We start from the raw sequence: 18474 nt of genomic DNA, 5'->3' as shown, positions 1-18474 counted from the left end.
TATAACTTTTTTTTTCACTTTTTAGACTTCTCTATCAACTGATTTCACTTGCTTATTTTTGTGAATAGTTCAAATATTATGATATTTTTTGGACCAATGCATCTGGTTTCCTGGTCGATAGAGTCTCCATGCCTCTTTCTGAACCTACTAACCTACTTTATGAACCATGTGCCCCATGCAAGTCTGGATAGTCATTGTAACCTTCTTAGCATGGCTCAATGATCTCCCCTTATTCTCTTGATGTTGACCAAGTGTGTGTGCTTTGGTCCCTCCTTCTGTAGCTTTGAGCGTCTGGAAGGTCCATTAGATTCCTCGTGGCTCTTGGGCTTCTTGCAGGGTTTACAGACTCTGCTGATATATCCAGCACTATGTACAAACATTATGCTGCTACTAACCTACATGCTGCTGTTCTTCTCCCAGTACAGAGAGTCCTAATGGGGTCTTGTTACCAGCAGGCTTCCCAAGCCCTGGGTGCTGTTCATAGTCTTCTCCTCATTTTCCAGCCTTAACCTGATTTTGTCCACTGATCATGTGAGTGGTTTCACAGCGGGCTTTGGAGTCTAACCTGGGCTCAGAAATTTACAGTATACTGCCACTAATTGGTACAGCAAAGCCCAGCGTACATTTCATGTATAGTAAACACTAGCATATCATGACCATAGGAAATGAGTAATTGTGGTCAAAATCATGGTACTTAGAAAGTCAAACAGACTTGAGCTTCTTCTATCACCGCTTAACACATGTGCGTTTCTAACTTTCAGCAGATGTTCTTGCCTTTTCTCTGGACTCTCTCCACATCATGCATCTTATGCTGCCTGATGCAGATGTAGCCAACTCCTTGGACAGACAATTGGCTGGCTCTGAACGTAGGAGGGGCTGAATGCAGACAATAGAGCTTCGGAGTTCTTGACAGACACTCCGGTCCAGTCTTTTAACAGCAGAGCACTGGTTTTGCACTGCTCCAGAATGCCCGACTTCTTTCTTTGGCTCAGACTTTTTTTTTAGAGAAGAGCTATTAACAGACACATGAAGATAACAAGATGATTGAAAATGAAAGAGTATGTGTTTTCTTTGGAACAACTAAGGGGCAGGAACATCTGTTTGGTTGGGCTAGACTAGAAGGGATGGAGGCACAGAGCCTAAGAAATTTGCAACCAGATGTTTCTTTGCCTGGAGAACAAGGTTGTGATTCAGCAGTTTTTCCAAGGCAGCTGAAGCTGAAGGGAGAATGAGCAAGAGTTCATGACTCTGAGAGGAACAGATTCTCTTTTCGGGCTTCCTTGAATCAGGCTAGTGAGTGACAGGTTTAGTACGGAGAACTGAAACACACATGTAATCCCAGATGGTGAGAATAACAGCCTCTCTCACATAGCAAGGTTTCCCATGTAGCTGTTCAAACAGCAGTCACGCTTGCTGTTTTTACATTTTATCTTTGCTTAAAATGTATTATTTCCTATCCCTCTTTCCCCTCTAATCTCTATACCATTTCCTGTTCTTCCTCCCAATATCATGGCATTTTAAATTTATCATTGTTATATACACATACAGATACACAAGATACTAAATATACAAGTATAGTCTGCTGACCCTGTTTGGTGTTATGTGTACACATATGTCTTTGGGGCTGAACATTTGGTATTGAATAACCAGTTGGGGGAGGTCATCCCTGGAGGACACCGATTCTCTCTCAGCAGTGATTAATTGCTCCTGTCTAAGGCTGGGCCTCATGAGACTTTCCCCATCCTATTGGCATGTCAACTGGTGTTGGAATCGTTCAGGTCTTGTTTAGGCAACCATGCTGATGAGATTTCATGGGTATTTAGCTTCCATGTGATATCTAGAGGACAGTCTTGCATCAGAATTCCTAATCAGCAGACTCAGTGGGAGAGGGAGATACATATCTGTATCTACTCCATAAATATCACACGTGCATGTATTACATATAATTTTTGGTAAATATAAAATAATAACAATATAATGATAATTCCTTATCTCTTTTTCAGACTTTCTTTCAGTGTCATTTATCCCTCATCTCCCCATTTTGTTTCTATTCTTCCCTCCTCTATCTCCAGTTAATGTCCCATTTAGCCTTTCATGTCACCTGCTATTCTCTTCTCTTGATCTCCTCTGCCTCCATAGTATCTTCTTTACTGTCCTGATCTCTGTGACCCCAGGTTATATACTTGCATCTCAATATTTGGATCTAGGAATCACAGATGAGACAGAACATTCAGCATTTGTCTTCCTGGGTTTGGGTTGTTTCACAATATAGTAAATTCCAGATCTACCCATTAAGTGTTGAATTTCACTTATCTCCACGGTTGAATAGTATTCCTTAGAGTAAATAGATCACATTTTCAATATCTGTTCATCAGCAGAAGGACATTTGGGTTGTTGCCATCTCCTAGGGATTGTGAGTTTAGCCAATGAACATTAGCAAGTATCTGTGGAGTAGGGTGTTGAGCCCTTTGGGCATATGCGAGGGAGTACTGGGTCATATGGAAGATTCAATTTTAGCTTTTTGAGGATTCTCCACTCTGATTTCCAGAGTGTTTGCTCCTGTTTTCAATCCCACCCACAATGAATGAGGATTTCTTTTTCTCCAAACCCTTGCCAGCATTTCTTGTCGGCATTTTGTTGATCTCAACCATTTTGATGGGTAGTTTTTTAAAAATATTTTTCCTAATTTATCATTTATATGGATGTTATTAAATAAAATGATTTTGAGAAATACCTCAGGTGATCCAAACTGTAGCCCAAATTCTACCTGATGCTGGGGCATTCTCAATTTCATATAGAAGTGCATCAAGATATCAAAAGAGAACAGTCACTCTTGACTGACCATAGCTAGACATAATTGGAAATACAGTATCATATATTAAGACAGCAAGATAACTGAAAACACTAGAGTCCACTCTATTGATAATTTGATGGGTAGTTTTAATTCATGTTCTGCCAAATGCTAAGGATGATGAACACATTTGAGATATTTCTTAGTCATTTTTATTTCTTCTTTTGTTTGCTATGTTCAGGTATATAGTCATACTTTAATTTGGTAATTTCAAAGCATAATTAAAAATTAATTTTTGTTTCATTTTCACTGCTCACCTTGAGGGTAGCTTGAAATAAACTAGGGGTAAACTTCGAGATGTGCTAGCTAAGCAGAAGAGAGAAGAAGGAGTTAGTTGAACAGGGTCTGGAAGTTTGAGTTGAAGGAGCAGTTGACATCAACCAAAGGGATGAAAGTTGATCACTCACCTCTTTCTTTCCCCTAGTGCTCTACAACCCCTTTATCCCTAGCCATTTGCGTTTGGTAAGCTTTCAGTCACAGGGACTTTCAAGCTGAGCGTGGACCAGCTATGATGTTCAATCTTCCATTGTAAGACTCAAAATCCTGAACTCCTTCTCCTCTTCTTCCTCCTCCTCCTTGTTGTTTCCCTCCTCTTTCTTCCCTTTTTCCTCCTCCTCCTCTTCATCTTGGATGCTAGGAACTGAAACTGGGTCCTCTCCAAAAGTAACAAGTGCTCTTAACTGCTTCTTAACTTCTTAACTTTCCTTTGCTCCTGAAGTATCTTCTATTTCTTAAAAATATTTTTTTTGTTCTTGAAATGAAAAGATAATGGCATTATTTCTCCCTTCTTTTTTCTCCTTCTGACCCCCTCTCATGGACCACCTCCTTGCTCTCCCTCAGATTCACGGCCCCCTTTACTTTAATTGGTGTTAGGAATACCGCCTCCCCAATCCTTTTTTTTTTTTTTTTGATTTTTTAAAAAATTAGGTACTTTCTTCATTCACATCTCCAGTGCTATCCCAAAGGTCCCCCACACCCTTTCTCCCACTGCTCCCCCCCCTTCCTGGCCCTGGAGTTCCCTAGCACTGAGGCATATAAAGTCTGCATGACCAATGGGCCTCTCTTTCCACTGATGGCCAACCAGGCCATTCTGATACATATACAGCTAGAGACACGAGCTCCAGGGGGCACTGGTTAGTTCATATTGTTGTTCCACCCATAGGGTTGCAGATACCCTCAGCTCCTTGGGTACTCTCTCTAGCTCCTCCATTGGAGACCCTGTGATCCATCCAATAGCTGACTGTGAGCATCCACTTTTGTGTTTGCCAGGCCCTAGCATAGTCTCAAAGAGACAGCTATATCAGGGTCCTTTCAGCAAAATCCCGCTAGTGTATGCAATGGTGTCAGTGTTTGGAGGCTGATTATGGGATAGATCCCGGATATGGCAGTCTCTAGACGGTTCACCCCTTCGGGTAAGCTCCAAACTTTGGCTCTGCAACTCCCTCCATGGGCGTTCCACTCCCAATTCTACGATGGGGCAAAGTGTCCACAACCTGGTCTTTGTTCCTCTTGAGTCTCATGTGCTTTGCAAATTGTATCCTTTACTTGGGTATTCTAAGTTTCTGGGCTAATATCCACTTATCAGTGAGTGCATATCATGTGAGTTCTTTTGTGAGTGGGTTACCTCATTCAGGATGATACCCTCCAGGTTCATCCATTTGCCTAGGAATTTCATAAATACATTCATTTTAATAGCTGAGTAGTAATCCATTATGTAAATGTAGCACCTTTTCTGTATCCATTCCTCTGTTGAGGGGCATCTGGGTTCTTTCCAACTTCTGGCTATTATAAATAAGACTGCTATGAACATAGTGGAGCATGTGTCCTTCTTACCGGATGGAAGATCTTCTGGATATATGCCCAGGAGAGGTATTGCGCTATCCTCCGGTAGTACTATGTCTAATTTTCTGAGGAACCGCCAGACATATTTCCAGAGTGGTTGTACAAGCTTGAAATCCCACCAACAATGGAGGAATGTTCCTCTTTCTCCACATCCTCGCCAGCATCTGCTGTACCTGAATTTTTGATCTTAGCCATTCTGACTGGTGTGAGGTGGAATCTCAGGGTTGTTTTGATTTGCATTTCCCTGATGATTAAGGATGCGGAAAAATTTTTAGGTGCTTCTCAGCCATTCATATTCCTCAGGTGAGAATTCTTTGTTTAGCTCTGAGCCCCATTTTTAAATGGGGTTATTTGATTTTCTGGAGTCCACCTTTTTGAGTTTTTTTTATATATATATTGGATATTAGTCCTCTATCTGATTTAGGATAGGTAAACATCCTTTCCCAATCTGTCTTTTTTTGTCTTATTGGAGGTGTCTTTTGCCTTCTAGAATCTTTGCAATTTTATGAGGTCCCATTTGTCAATTCTCGATCTTACAGCACAAGCCATTGCTGTTCTATTCAGGAATTTTCCCCCTGTAACCATATCTTCGAGGCTTTTCCCCACTTTCTCCTCTATAAGTTTTACTGTCTCTGGTTTTATGTGGAGTTCCTTGATCCACTTAGATTTGACCTTAATACAAGGAGATAAGAATGGATCAATTCGCATTCTTCTACCTGATAACCGCCAGTTATGCCAGCACCATTTGTTGAAAAATGCTGTCTTTTTTCCACTGGATGGCTTTAGTTCCCTTGTCAAAGATCAAGTGACCATAGGTGTGTGGGTTCATTTCTGGGTCTTCAATTCTATTCCATTGGTCTACTTGTCTGTCACTATACCAGTACAATGCAGTTTTTATCACAATTTCTTTGTAGTACATCTTTAGGTCAGGCATGGTGATTCCACCTGAGGTTCTTTTATCCTTGAGAAGAGTTTTTGCTACCCTAGGTTTTTTATTATTCCAGATAAATCTGCAGATTGCCCTTTCTAATTCTTTGAAGAATTGAGTTGGAGTTTTGATGAGGATTGCATTGAATCTGTAGTTTGATTTTGGCAAGATAGCCATTTTTACTATATAAATGAGCATGGGAGATCTTTGCATCTTCTGAGATCTTCTTTAATTTCTTTCTTCAGAGACTTGAAGTTCTTATCATACAGATCTTTCACTTCCTTAGTTAGAGTCACGCCAAGGTATTTTATATTATTTGTGACTATTGAGAAGGGTGTTGTTTCCCTAATTTTTTTCTCAGCCTGTTTATCCTTTGTGTACAGAAAGGCCATTGACTTGTTTGAGTTAATTTTATATCCAGCTACTTCATTGAAGCTGTTTATCAGGTTTAGGAGTTCTCTGGTGGAATTTTTAGGGTCACTTATATATACTGTCATATCATCTGCAAAAAGTGATATTTTGACTTCTTCCTTTACAATTTGTATCCCCTTGATCTCCTTTTGTGGTCGAATTGCTCTGACTAGAACTTCTAGTACAATGTTGAATAGGTACGGAGAGAGTGGGCAGCCTTGTCTAGTCCCTGATTTCAGTGGGATTGCTTCCAGCTTCTCACCATCTACTTTGATGTTGGCTACTGGTTTCCTGTAGATTGCTTTTATCATGTTTAGGTATGGGCCTTGAATTTCTGATCTTTCCAAGACTTTTATCATGAATGGGTGTTGGATTTTGTCAAATGCTTTCTCCGCATCTAATGAGTTGATCATGTGGTTTTTGTCTTTGAGATTGTTTATATAATGGATTACGTTGATGGATTTTCATTTGTTAAATCATCCCTGCATCCCTGGAATGAAAGCTACTTGGTCAGGATGGATGTTTGTTTTGATGTGTTCTTGGATTCGGTTAGCGAGAATTTTATTGAGGATATTTGCATCCATACTTATAAGGGAAATTGTTCTGAAGTTCTCTATCTTTGTTGGGTCTTTCTGTGGTTTAGGTATCAGAGTAATTGTGGTTTCATAGAATGAATTGGGTAGAGTACCTTCTGCTTCTATTTTGTAAAATAGTTTGTGCAGAGCTGGAATTAGATCTTCTTTGAAGGTCTGATAGAACTCTGCACTAAACCCATCTGGTCCTGGGCTTTTTTTTTGTTTGGGAGACTATTAATGACTGCTTCTATTTCTTTAGGGGATACAGGACTGTTTAGGTCATTTACCTGATCCTGATTTAACTTTGGTACCTGGTATCTGTCTAGAAATTTGTCCATTTCATCCAGGTTTTCCAGTTTTGTTGAGTATAGCCTTTTGTAGAAGGATCTGATGGTGTTTTGGATTTCTTCAGGATCTATTGTTATGTCTTCCTTTTCATTTCTGATTTTGTTAATTAGGATGCTGTCCCTGTGCCCTCTAGTGAGTCTAGCTAAGGGTTTATCTATCTTGTTGATTTTCTCAAAGAACCAGCTCCTCCTTTGGTTGATTCTTTGAGTAGTTCTTCTTGTTTCCACTTGGTTGATTTCGCCCCTGAGTTTGATTATTTCCTGCCGTCTACTCCTCTTGGGTGAATTTGCTTCCTTTTGTTCTAGAGCTTTTAGGTGTGTTGTCAAGCTGCTAATGTGTGATTTCTCTAGTTTCTTTTTGGAGGCACTCAGAGCTATGAGTTTTCCTCTTAGAAATGCTTTCATTGTGTCCCATAAGTTTGAGTATGTTGTGGCTTCATTTTCATTAAACTCTAAAAAGTCTTTAATTTCTTTCTTTATTCCTTCCTTGACCAAGTTATCATTGAGAAGAGTGTTGTTCAGTTTCCACGTGAATGTTGGCTTTCTAGTATATATGTTGTTATTGAAGATCAGCCTTAGTCCATGGTGATCTGATAGGGTGCATGGGACAATTTCAATATTTTTGTATTTGTTGAGACCTGTTTTGTGACCTGTTATATAGTCAATTTTGGAGAAGGTACCATGAGGTGCTGAGAAGAAGGTATATCCTTTTGTTTTAGGATAAAATGTTTTATAGATATCTGTTAAATCCATTTGTTTCATAACTTCTGTTAGTTTTTTTGTGTCCCTGTTTATTTTCTGTTTCCACAATCTGTCCATTGATGAAAGTGGTGTGTTGAAGTCTCCCACTATTATTGTGTGAGGTGCAATGTGTGCTTTGAACTTTACTAAAGTTTCTTTAATGAGTGTGGCTGCCCTTGCATTTGAGCATAGATATTCAGAAATGAGAGTTCTTCTTGGAGGATTTTACCTTTGATGAATATGAAGTGTCCCTCCTTGTATTTTTTAATAACTTTGGGTTGGAAGTCGATTTTATTAGATATTAGAATGGCTACTCCAGCTTGTTTCTTCAGACCATTTGCTTGGAAAATTGTTTTCCAGCCTTTCATTCTGAGGTTGTGTCTGTCTTTTTCCCTGAGATGGGTTTCCTGTAAGCAGCGAAATGTTGGGTCCTGTTTGTGTAGCCAGTCTGTTAGTCTATGTCTTTTTATTGGGGAATTCAGTCCATTGATATTTAGAGATGTTAAGTAGAAGTAATTGTTGCATCCTAATATTTTTGTTGTTAGAGTTGGCATTCTCTTCTTGTAGCTGTCTTCTTTTAGGTTTGTTGAAGGATTAATTTCTTGCTTTTTCTAGGGCGTGGTTTCTGTCCTTGTATTGATTTTTTTCTGTTATTATCCTTTGAAGCGCTGGATTCATGGAAAGATAATGTGTGAATTTGGTTTTGTCATGGAATACTTTGGTTTCTCCATCTATGGTAATTGAGAGTTTGGCTGGGTATAGTAGCCTGGGCTGGCATTTGTGTTCTCTTAGTGTCTGTATAACATCTGTCCCGGATCTTCTGGGTTTCATAGTCTCTGGTGAAAAGTCTGGTGTAATTCTGATAGAACTGCCTTCATATGTTACTTGACCTTTTCCCCTTACTGCTTTTAATATTCTATCTTAATTTAGTGCATTTGTTTTTCTAATTATTATATGTTGGGAGGAATTTCTTTTCTGGTCCAGTCTATTTGGAGTTCTGTAGGGTTCGTGTATGTTCATGGGCATGTCTTTCTTTAGGTTTGGGAAGTTTTCTTCTATAATTTTGTTGAAGATATTTGCTGGCCCTTTAAGTTGAAAATCTTCATTCTCATCTACTCCTATCATCCGTAGGTTTGGTCTTCTCATTGTGTCCTGGATTTTCTGGATGTTTTGAGTTAGGATCTTTTTGTATTTTGCATTTTCTTTGATTGTTGTGCTGATGTTCTCTATGGAATCTTCTGCACTTGAGATTCTCTCTTCCATGCCTTGTATTCTGTGGCTGATGCTGATGTTTCCAGCTTTATTTCCTAGGACTTCTATCTCCAGCGTTGCTTTACTTTGGGTTTTCTTTATTGTGTCTACTTCCCTTTTTAGGTCTAATATGGTTTTGTTCATTTTTATCACCTGTTTGTTTGTGTTTTCCTGTTTTTCTTTATGGACTTGTAACTCTTTAGCAGTGTTCTCCTGTATTTCTTTAAGTGAGTTATTAAAGTCCTTCTTGATGTCCTCTACCATCATCATGAGATATGCTTTTAATTCTGGGTCTAGGTTTTCGGGTGTGTTGTGGTGCCCAGGACTGGGTGAGGTGGGAGTGCTGCGTTCTGATGATTGTGAGTTGTCTTGGTTTCTGTTAGTAAGATTCTTACGCTTGCCTTTTGCCATCTGGTAATCTCTGGAGTTAGTTGTTATAGTTGTTTCTGATTAGAGCTTGTTCCTCTTGTGATTCTGTTAGCCTCTATCACCAGACCTGGTAGACTAGCTGTCTTCTGAGTTTCAGTGCTCTGAGCACTCTCTGCAGGCAAGCTCTCCTCTTGCAGGGAAGGTTTATAGATATCTGGCACTCAGACTTCCTCCTGGTAGAAGATAAAGGTCAGAAACAGGGCCTGTCCCAGAATCTGTGTAGCTTCTGCAGTCCATATTCTCACCTGCTCAGACTTGTCTCGAAGGGATCCGGGAACCAAGATGACTTCCCCAGGTGCACCGGCAAAGCCCTAGTGGGTGGGGATGATACCTGTCCTCTGGCAGGGAAGGTGCCTGGATGTCTGGAGCCCGAAATGGGGTCTGCCTCAGAAGCTGTCCTTTAGGGATTTTGGGGGTGTCCTCCAATTCCTTGCCCAGGTGACCTGGTGCTGGCACTGACCAGAAGGGACTTGTGACCCTGGTCAGGCTGGGCTTACTGCTTCCCTAATGCTGTCTCAGGTCCCACGAGATTGGAATGGAACAGAAGTTGTGTTCCACTCACAGTTGGTCCTAAGATTGCGTGGAGAGTCCACTTGGGACCTTGGGGATGTCCACCGACTCTGCGACCAAGGTGACCCAGTGCTGGTGCTGACCGGAAGGGCCTACCCAATCCTTAAATCCTTAAAATTGAAGGTGTAAACCCTCAATCTGTTCAGGTGTATAAACTTAAGTGTGTGACTCAGGACCAGCTGTTGGTATTGTGTAACCAGTCAGGGGGTTCTGCCTGGAAGAAGACCATTTCTCCTACTCCCAGCCATCCATAGTTGCCCACCATTTCTTGTTTTAATTGCATCAAAGTATGAATTGTATTTGGAATGGACTAGGAAGAATTAGAGCTCTTTTTGTGTGTGAGCAAAACCCATTCTCTTGCATGCATTTGATCATCACTCATTAATGTTTATTTGTAATCAGAAATTGAATTGAATTAAAGCTTTAATAATTGTGTCCAGAAGAGCCAAGATACCAAAACAGCACAAAACCAAAAACTTGTATCAATTTGGAGAAATAAGGACCACAGATACAGAGTTCTGCATAAAACTCAGTCTTAACTTCATATATTCCTTGAGTCTTCTACCAAATCTTGGCCAAGAAAGGCTCTTTATTTAGTTGTTCAGTGAAGTTGGAATAATCTAGGTAGGACTTCCTGTTCCTGACTCAATTTGCATAACTAGTTCAGCCAGAAAAAATTAAAAAGAATTATAGAATTTAAGATAAAAGAGCTTTGATGTGAGTTCTTTCAGATGTACAGAAATCCATTTTTTAAACTATATAGTAGTATAACTTTATAAGGTAAAATATGATTTTTTTCTGTGCATTTATACATTGTGTAATAATCAACTCAGGTTGATATTTATATCACCCATCATCCTACATATTTGACAAAGAATTCTCTTTAATGATCTTTCTATAAAACTGTATTTGCTGTTATTTGAATGGAATCATTTTATGCCATCATTTTTCAGGTTGGAATCATAGGAAATAATTTGCAATTCTCAAATTTTGTTTTAAAGGTAGTGATGCAATTTCTCTTCAAAATGCTAAGTTTGTAGAAATTCTGGCTGTATTTATGTCAAAGGCTTGCTGTCACCAGGGCCCACTGTGGACATGAAAGCACTGAGAGATGGTGGGGGTGTGTTCTCAGGGTGCTTCAAGAGCAAAGGAGGCAGAAATGTCTGCCAAATACAAAGAAGGGCTATCATGATGTTAAGTCTGGGTTAGGACCTCACAGCATTAAATCTTGAGGACTGAGGAATTGCTATTTGTCTGATCTGTCTGTGAAAGTTTCAGGGACTCAAGGGGATTTATTAACAGTGGGGGCATCGGAGCCTTGACTGCTTGTCGCATCACCTTCTGCAATAGTAAATTTGTCTTTGAAGATATCTAGACTCTGTACTTGATGTTCTTCACTGATTTAAGCCAGGCGAGGAGACGGTAAATCAACTTACCAGCATCCTTGGGAAGGACAGCAATCTGGAATGTTAACTTCCCAAGTGAAAGTCTCAGAAGTTTCTTTTTGACTTCACTTTGTTTGTTTCTAAAAAAAGGACACAAAGAGGGGAAAACGCTACAGACTAAGAATGTATTTTGAAGAGAGTATTTAGACCACATGTCCATTTCCTCATGTGGGTACTTTCTAATATACCTCTTTGAGTTCCTTTTAAAGTTACACTGTCTGTCCTTATCACCTTAAGTGAGCTGAGAGATTTTGTCATTTGGACTGTTGGCTTTGTGGGTGTGTGTGAGCGCGCTCATGCATGCGCTCACACACACATGCTTCTGGACTGTCAAGAAGCAGACTTTCTTATGGCACATTGGATTAAGATAACAAGTTTCAGAATTTGTCAACTATAGGTGAATAGAAAATACCTTAGTTATAAACTAACATGGTCACCTTTAGTTGTAAGGTAGGTTTATTTTTCTTTTAGTAGAGCAATTTGACACTCCTCCTTTGCCTATGAGTCTCTCCTCATATGTACAGTATGATCCACATGATACCCTGACCCTGGAACAGGGCATTTGAACAGTGTATCTGTCATAGGGGTTAGGGAACTGACTCAAGGAAAGGTGTGGGAGAGACCCAGGCTGGGGCTCTGCCTCACACCAGCTCTGTGGCCTTGGAGCCAGGGAAGGCATATAACTGTAGCCTCCTCAGTTCTTATTTCTGTATGATGATAAGAGTCTTGAAGAAGAGCTATGATCATATAGTGCCTGAGCCTGAAATGGGCCATCTGTCACTTTGTGGATATCAGATTCATCCAATCCAGCAATATTTTCTTACTGTCTCCAACAACCTGGCTTTATGAGGTTACTGGTTGATATTGGGGGCAAGAATATTAACACTACTATGAACAGAGATATCATAAATCCAGAATTGCAAGTCCTGTTTGGACAAGTTAAAAAGCACTATAGCGAAAATTTTATCTTTAGCACTTTTCTGTGCCACTAAAACATTTTCATAAACATTATTAGTGGCTTCATAATACTCCACTGTATACATTTATCACAATTTACTCAGCCATTCCCCCCACCACTGGGAAACTCTGGTTGCTTCCAATTTGACATTACTACAAACAATTCTGGGGCAGACATCACTGGAGAAAAGTCTTTAACCTTTTTTTTTCCATTGTTTTTCTATGACAGACTCCTAAAAGAATCAGTGGGCCAATAAATACTTGTTGGATGACTAAAACATACAAAACAATATCATTTTGCCTTACAAAAGTCTCTTCATACTCTCATAAAAAATGTTCCTATCCCAACAGCAAGTGAGTATTCTGCTGTATATTTGTGGTTTAATTTTTACACTTAACTTGTAAATATATATTTATTTGTTATTTGTAATAATATATATATTAACTTGTAAGTATACATTATATGTGATATATTATAGATATAGAGATATAAATACACAACATTTGTCTTATGCACAGGAGCTATAGATTTTTTTCTCTAAATAGCTAACCAATTTTTCCAAAATCATCAATTAAGTAAATCATTCTTCCCCCCACCCAAAAAAAAAACAAAAAAACAAAAACTATAGCTCCCATTGTTGGAAAATTCTGTAGGAGAGTTAAACGAAACTCCGAAGTCTTCCTTGGAATAATAGGAATTACAGGGTAATTACAGTGTCAGAAGAGTGTCTCCAAGCAAGGCATTCTGAGTCCACTCCTAAGATAAGCAATCAGCATGATTTTGTGAGCCTCCGACGGCTCTTTCTTAGCAGCAATGACTTAAGTTTTGATTAGTTTGGACACAGACTAACAGCCCAGTATGCAATAGGACTAACAGCCCAGTGTGTAATAGGACTGCCTTTCTGATGCTCACTATCACTAGCATCTTTTTCTTCTCAGATTCTTAAACATTTAATTATTAAAACACATGAAAACTCTCCTTAGAACATTCATCATGACTACTGAGACTCTGGTTTTGATCCTTTGTTTGTTATAATTACTGGGTAGAATTTTATGGCTTGCACAGGGGACACAGTAGAAGAACAACTGTCATGCTCTATTATCAAAGGGCTCTTGTCAGGATTAAGTATTTGAGGCAGAATCAGCAACATTTTATCAAATTGATGTTACCGGCATGGGATTTATATGGTGAAGAGAATATTGGCTTTTGGGTGACCACCTGGTCCCAATTTGATACTTTCCCTGTTATCACTGAAAAAACTTATATTCTGGGACATGATTCAGTACCAGGCAAACAGAGGTGCTCTGTTGGGAACAGTCTAGCTTTAGAAATGGAATGCCCCAGCTGTTGTGGGGGCTCAAGTCTTTGATTCCAGTCCTTAGGTTGCAGAGGCAGGATAGTCTGGATTCCACAGTGGGACCTTGTTTCAACCACTACCACCATGGCTGCTGCTGCCCCCACCCCCCACCATTACCATTGTGATCTTAGGGTTTTATTTCTGTGAACAGACACCATGACCAAGGCAACTCTTATAAAGGACAACATTTACTTGGGGCTGGCTTACAGTTTCAGAAGTTCAATCCATTATCATCAAGGTGGGAAGCATGGCAGCATCCAGGCAGACATGGTGCTGAGAGTTCTACATCTTTATCTGAAGGTAGCAGAAGGAGACTGTCTTCTGTAGGCAGCTAGAAGGAGGCTCTGATTCCACACTTGGTGGAACTTGAGCACAGGAGACCTCAAAGCCTGCCTACGCAGTGACTCACATCCTCTAACAATCTCCATACAAACTCCAATCAAGCCATACCTCCTAATTGTGCCACTCTCTATGGCCAAGCACTAAAACACAGGAATCCATGGGGGCCAAACCTATTCAAACCACCACAAGCACCAATAGCAAACATCTACAAAACAAGCAAAAACCAGGTAGCAACATCAAAAATCTACAAAATCTCTGGGAATGCTTTTGGTCTTGGATGGTTGGTTACTTTATTGTGCTGGGAGTGTTGAGAACCATGTCCTCATCTCAGTTGAAACTCTATCAGCATCAATACTGTATCCCAGGGCAGATTCGGACTTTTCTTTTATGTCATCTCTTCAGAGGATTGTTTTCTCCCAAAAGAAGAACCAATCCATTCTCAAAGGTCACACAAGCTACTATGGATTTCAAGCTGGATAAAAATGCTCAGGATGCTTATAGATCAGATCTAGGATGGGCAGGCAGGTGATGCTGATGAACAATGGATGGTTTAAGTAAGCAAGCGTTTTCTGCTTCTCAACTGTTGAAACATTAGTTATAACATTGGGCATTGAGCCTTATTTATAACCCAGAACACATATTTCCAGGTTAGTGTCCATCACGTATACAAACTTAGGTTTAGTAAGATACAGAGGGAACCAGGAGTGCTGGTTCTCAGGGCCCAAGGCTTGTGCAACACTGTCTTCTCAATCACTGATCTAAGCTCTGTGCTAGAATCCAGAAGTAAACAAGATGTGGCCATTATTCAGGGGTTCCTTGACTATATGTCAAGTCCTATGGTGCCACTACATACAGAAGCATGTCTGGGGGCAAAGGAAGAAGTGACTGACTCCACTATTCTTTATGCTAATTTGTACCCCACTATCCAACTTCAGGTTCATGCCTGTGTGTCTACAGTTTACCTGGTTCTTATGCCAAACTGCCCCAAAGCTGTGTTTTTATATTTATTTATTTATTTATTTATTTATTTATTTATTTATTTATTTAGATTTTTAGAGACAGGGTTTCTCTGTGTAGCTCTGGCTGTCCAGGAACTCACTCTGTAGACCAGGCTGGCCTCGAACTCAGAAATCTGCCTGCCTCTGCCTCCCAAGTTCTGGGATTAAAGGCGTGCACCACCACTGCCTGGCTAGTTTTATCTTTTAATACAACATGACAGAATGTCATTTTTATAGGTATGAGGCTAAATAAATAAATAAATGATTTGTGGGCAGATTTGAGTCTTCCTGACATCTTATATCCAATTTACTTTTGTGACGATTTCTACCATATTAACTGGCAAGTTGTACCTACATGCCTTACAAATATTCTTTAAAATCCAGAGCTCTTACTTATTTCTAGCAAATAAAAGTGGCTTCTGTCATTTTGAATCATCATTTCCCTTTTAAATAATAGTGAAAGCATGACTTCAATATGGTATTCCACAGAACAATAGGCACCGGCACAACTTCCTGGTTAGAAGCATAATAATTTTTGATATGCAGTGTGTAAGACACCCAATTTTAACCATTTTACATTCTAGGATGTTTGTTCTTTTTTTTTTTAATCACCGATTTTCTTTTTTTTTCCCATTTTTTATTAGGTATTTAGCTCATTTACATTTCCAATGCTATACCAAAAGTCCCCCATACCCACCCACCCCCACTCCCCTACCCACCCACTCCCCCTTTTTGGCCCTGGCGTTCCCCTGTACTGGGGCATATAAAGTTTGCAAGTCCAATGGGCCTCTCTTTCCAGTGATGGTCGACTAGGCCATCTTTTGTTACATATGCAGCTAGAGACAAGAGCTCCGGGGTACTGGTTAGTTCATAATGTTGTTCCACCTATAGGGTTGCAGATCCCTTTAGCTCCTTGGGTACTTTCTCTAGCTCCTCCATTGGGAGCCCTGTGATCCATCCATTAGCTGACTGTGAGCATCCACTTCTGTGTTTGCTAGGCCCCGGCATAGTCTCACAAGAGACAGCTACATCTGGGTCCTTTCGATAAAATCTTGCTAGTGTATACAATGGTGTCAGCGTTTGGATGCTGATTATGGCGTGGATCCCTGGATATGGCAGTCTCTACATGGTCCATCCTTTCATCTCAGCTCCAAACTTTGTCTCTGTAACTCCTTCCATGGGTGTTTTGTTCCCAATTCTAAGGAGGGGCATAGTGTCCACACTTCAGTCTTCATTCTTCTTGAGTTTCATGTGTTTAGCAAATTGTATCTTATATCTTGGGTGGATGTTTGTTCTTTATGTGTAATGATGAGCAGTTCAAGAATTTATAGAGTGATTTTTCTTATGTGGAGCATAAGACATTTCATATATCTTTTTTTCCCATTTTTTATTAGGTATTTAGCTCATTTACATTTCCAATGCTATACCAAAAGTCCCCCATACCCACCCACCCCCACTCCCCTACCCACCCACTCCCCCTTTTTGGCCCTGGCGTTCCCCTGTACTGGGGCATATAAAGTTTGCAAGTCCAATGGGCCTCTCTTTGCAGTGATGGCCGACTAGGCCATCTTTTGATACATATGCAGCTAAAGACAAGAGCTCCCGGGTACTGGTTAGTTCATATTGTTGTTCCACCTATAGGGTTGCAGTTCCCTTTAGCTCCTTGGGTAATTTCTCTAGCTCCTCCATTGGGGGCCGTGTGACCCATCCAATAGCTGACTGTGATCATCCACTTCTGTGTTTGCTAGGCCCCGGCATAGTCTCACAAGAGAGAGCTATATCTGGGTCTTTTCAGCAAAATCTTGCTAGTGTATGCAATGGTGTCATCGTTTGGAGGCTAATTATGGGATGGATATGGCAGTCTCTAGATGGTCCATCCTTTCATCTCAGCTCCAAACTTTGTCTCTGTAACTCCTTCCATGGGTGATTGTTTCCAATTCTAAGAAGGGGCAAAGTGTCCACACTTTGGTCTTCGTTCTTCTTGAATTTCATGCGTTTGGCAAGTTGTATCTTATATCTTGGGTATCCTAAGTTTCTTGACTAATATCCACTTATCAGTGAGTACATAGTGTGCGAGTTCCTTTGTGATTGGGTTACTTCACTCAGGATGATACCCTCCAGGTCCATCCATTTGCCTAGGAATTTCATAAATTCATTTTTTTAATAGCTGAGTAGTATTCCATTGTGTAAATGTACCACATTTTCTGTATCCATTCCTCTGTTGAGGGGCATCTGGGTTCTTTCCAGCTTCTGGCTATTATAAACAAGGCTGCTATGAACATAGTGGAGCATGTGTTCTTCTTACCGGTTGGGACATCTTCTGGATATATGCCCAGGAGCGGTATTGCTGGATCCTCTGGTAGTACTATGTCCAATTTTCTGAGGAACCGCCAGACTGATTTCCAGAGTGGTTGTACAAGCCTGCAATCCCACCAACAATGGAGGAGTGTTCCTCTTTCTCCACATCCTCGCCAGCATCTGCTGTCACCTGAGTTTTTGATCTTAGCCATTCTGACTGGAGTGAAGTGGAATCTCAGGGTTGTTTTGATTTGCATTTCCCTGATGATTAAGGATGTTGAACATTTTTTCAGGTGCTTCTCTGCCATTCGGTATTCCTCAGGTGAGAATTCTTTGTTCAGCTCTGAGCCCCATTTTTAATGGGGTTATTTGATTTTCTGGAGTCCATTGTCTTAATAACATCCTTGTGCGAGCGGGGAGCTTACCATGGTTGACCTGCAGACATTGCATTGTCATGGCCACAGATGGGTCTGTTGAAGATGTTAGCCTAGGCTATCTATGTTAGTGTATCTTCAAATGTGTTTCAGTATATTACCAGGTTTTTTTTAGAAGTCCTTCATGGCTCTAGAAATAGCAGTGGGGGAATCTGAAGACTAGTGGAAGTTCTGAGTCTCTCATCCTGGTTCCATGCAGGAACCCCGAAGCTTCATATTTGAAATGAAACAGATATTATATTTTTGAATCACCCTTGAATTTAGGTTCCTTTATAAACTGTAACCATGTGCTTTTCCACCGTGTTGTGTCCACTGTCAACTACTTTTTGTGTGTGTTAGCTGTGGCTCCCCGTCCTTCTCTCTCCTGACAACTAACTTTTCAGCTTGTTCAGTTTATTTCTTGGCAGCATAGATTCTCAGTGTATAATTTACCAATTTTATAAGCTGCAGTTATTTTCTTGTTTGGTACCTGAGACAGTATTAGCCAAGCTCTAGCCCTTGACACTCATCTCTCTGAGATTTGGAGCTCTGGCTCTGACATCATCTGCAGGTGCTCTGTCTCTGGTCAGGACCATCAATGTGTATAAAGCCACAGCCAGTGGCTCTTACTGTTTTCTCATCTGTCCCTGGCTTCTATTCTTTGCAGAAAATGCGTGCTCTGCCCTTTGAAAAGACAGTACTGTGCCTTTTAGGGGTA

General features: G+C 40.3%; 2 long non-coding RNA genes across 3 annotated transcripts in view; one reads left to right on the top strand and one right to left on the bottom strand.

Moving 5' to 3' along the window:
- Window positions 1–18474, top strand: part of Gm34265 — a 182994-nt gene that overhangs the window by 53979 nt on the left and 110541 nt on the right. The window lies entirely within an intron of this gene.
- Window positions 1–18474, bottom strand: part of Gm41629 — a 32025-nt gene that overhangs the window by 1344 nt on the left and 12207 nt on the right. Inside the window, exon 2 of the long non-coding RNA XR_877018.1 lies at window positions 11382–11470. This is a non-coding gene — a long non-coding RNA (predicted gene, 41629). The remainder of the gene's footprint in view (window positions 1–11381; window positions 11471–18474) is intronic.

The sequence above is a fragment of the Mus musculus genome, chromosome 17, assembly GCF_000001635.26.
Source record: "Mus musculus strain C57BL/6J chromosome 17, GRCm38.p6 C57BL/6J".
Taxonomy (NCBI): domain Eukaryota; kingdom Metazoa; phylum Chordata; class Mammalia; order Rodentia; family Muridae; genus Mus; species Mus musculus.
This window is presented reverse-complemented; position numbering and strand designations above follow the sequence as displayed.